Source organism: Sinocyclocheilus anshuiensis, unplaced genomic scaffold (assembly GCF_001515605.1).
Source record: "Sinocyclocheilus anshuiensis isolate Anshui unplaced genomic scaffold, SAMN03320099.WGS_v1.1 scaffold185, whole genome shotgun sequence".
NCBI classification, from domain to species: domain Eukaryota; kingdom Metazoa; phylum Chordata; class Actinopteri; order Cypriniformes; family Cyprinidae; genus Sinocyclocheilus; species Sinocyclocheilus anshuiensis.
In genome coordinates this window covers 742,301-745,288 of record NW_015539887.1, presented here as the reverse complement: position 1 = coordinate 745,288, position 2,988 = coordinate 742,301, and positions in this window count along the sequence as shown.

The window sequence follows — 2,988 nt, the reverse complement described above, 5'->3', positions numbered from 1 at the left end:
ATATATATGTATGTGTGTGTATATATATATATATATATAGTGAGAAGATGACTTGAAGTAGTGAAATTACTAAAACTTATATTGTCATTATTTTTAATAACTAATTTGCCTTCATTTTGTGTGTGTCTTTGTTTTTTTGTGTGTTGTTTGTTTAAAGGTTGAGAATGTGTGTTTTATTTTTGTTGCTTGTTTGCAAATAATAAAACCCAATATAGCATAAATCATGAAAGATTACTAAAACTAAAACGTAAACAAAAATGTACAAAAAAAATAATAATAAACTAATAAAAAATAACATTTACATGACAAAATTACTAAAACTAAAATTTAAATGAAAACTGAAAATATAAAAAAATATATAAGATTATTCAAAATAGTAATAAATACTGTAATATATAAATAATACTAAAATAAAACTGGGACCAAAACAGCATCCATTGACAAAAATATATATATTTTTTCAAAATATAATTTGTTTTCCACATGCAGAAGAAAGAAAGTCATACAGGTTTGTAATGACATGAGGGTGAGTAAATGAGTCAACTTTCCTTTTAAGATGTGCTGTCACCATAAAGGTAAAAATGTACAACTCACTTAAAGTGCCCCTATTATGGATTTTTGAAAATTACCTTTCATGCAGTGTGTAACACAGCTCTAAGTGAATGAAAACATCCTGCCAAGTTTTAAATCTGAAAGTTCACCATGCATAAAGTTATTGTCTCTCAAAAGACAGAGTCGACTCTGAATCATTGAAACGAGTCGTTTTTATAACGAATCCCAAGCCGTTTCATGTTGACTTCAACATGAAACATTAGCATATTGCCCACCCACTTGTTGGTCTTTTCGTTGGTCAGAATGAAAATGCAAATTCATTCTTTGCCACTAGGTGCCGCTTCTGGAGCGTAAAATAGCTGTTTCCCCGGTAACGCTGTAAACAAAGCAGCATTGCGCTTACAAACGCTGCTTTATCAGGCATTACAGGCATGATGAAATGAAAATGAGACCAATCGGACCAATCGCCGCAGACACGCAAAGGAGGGGTTTGGAAAAATGAATCGTTAAACGAATCGTTTGGGAGTCGTTGAGCAAGTAAGGTAAAAAAATAAATGCATATTATAAGACAATTAAAGTGTTTTTCAACCTTGCATGCATGTCAACCTGTTGTTGGGGACTCCCAAAACCTTTCATAAACCATAATAGGGGCCCTTTAAGTATAACAAAATAGCTACAAAATTAAAGTAGAATGTTAACATGTAGGTTATGTTCTAGAATACTGAAAGAACACTCGTTGCCATTCAGGTCCTGTTTTGAGCTGCTGGGAGGTTTGCGGCAGCAGATGGGCTGTCCCGCTGTGTGCCTGATTGAAACACAGAAGCTGGAACCGACTCATAACAACATCACCAGCTCCTGTCAGCTCCAGCCAGGGAACAAATCAGCCTTCCCGCGGCTCTTCTGCAGGGAACACGACTCTGCTCAGAGGAAAAAGCGAGGCCTGGCCAAGGGCACAAAGGGTCCATGCGTTTTAGGACTGCCTGGCTGTCGGTGTTTACAAGCGCTGTGCTTTTGTACCACAGATGATAGTCGTGAAAATCAAAGCTGGAGGTGCAGATGGCAGGTCTGTATGTGGAAAGCATCTGCAGACTGCACTGTGAATATTGAAGAATTTATTATATAAGCTGGTTCAAATAGACTGGTCACTATTGATCACATGTTTGAAGTTAAAAGCTCAGGTTAATGAGGTCACACTTGGATCACAGTTTTATATAGTAACTGATTACATGTAAATTGAGTACTCGTAATTGACCCTTCACAAAAACCCACCCTCCTTAGGTACTGTTGCTATGTCCAACAAGCCAAGCTGCTCTCACACCACACATCATGTTCCCACGCAGTGAAAAATACACTGTGAAGCAAAAAGGAAACTGACAACATGCCGACAGACAAGACAAAGCAGGTTACTTCTCGTATGAAACAAGGTCTCAGCTTTTGAATTTGGTCATTTTTTAAGAAATTCAAACAATAATACCGTTTTGTGGCTCTTTATTGTGTTGTGACAGATCACTGTTACGCCTCAGTTCAAGCGGCACGTAAAGCACGAAATAAACATGAATGAACATCAGAACGTATTTTATTTCAACTGCGGAAAGAAGTCAATACACACAATTTTTCGAGTTTAAGTCCGCCGAAGTTAATCTACTCTCCTGTCTGATTTGTTTGTCGGACAATATGATTGGTCAGATTGCCTATCAATCAAGCTCTTTGTGAAGGGTCAATTGGATTACATTTTAATATTCCATAATACATTTTAAAATGCTCATTATCAAATTACAGTTACTTTTTATGGATTATATGAATACATATTGTTCATAAAAGGGCAGTAAATTATTCTCAGTACCATTGTCATACCATTTAGCTTTGACTCACAATATAGAATGGCCATGTAAATGTCATGTATATAATTATGCAATCCATGCTTTTGAATTTGGGGAAAAAGGCAATAGGTTTAAAACAAGTTATCTGCAACATGTAATCTGTAATCAGTAAGGGACTACAATTTGTAAATAATCTACTCAACACTGGTAAAGCTCTATAATGTGTTTGTAGAGACACATGGAACAGGAAACCTTCTCAAAACGTTCTGGCAAGGTTCAAAGGTCTTCTAGTAAGTCTAATACAACATGCGTTCAAAGTGATCTGGTCTGGTCATTCTCAAAATGTTAGCACAAAAGCATTTATACACTGTTCATCAAAAGTTTTTTCTGAAACGTTTTAGTTGGATGTCCTTCTAATGGTTTTAACATACTACTTACTGCTTGTTTCTAAAAACGCTCAGAGAATGTTCAAATGTAACAATTCCCATAATGTTTGCAAAATGAATCGTTCTGTTAATGTTTTCGCTAATGTTGACATAAACAAAAAATAAACCTTCAGAGAAAATTCAGAAATAATGTTTTCATAACCTAATGGGAACATTATCAAAATGTTCTT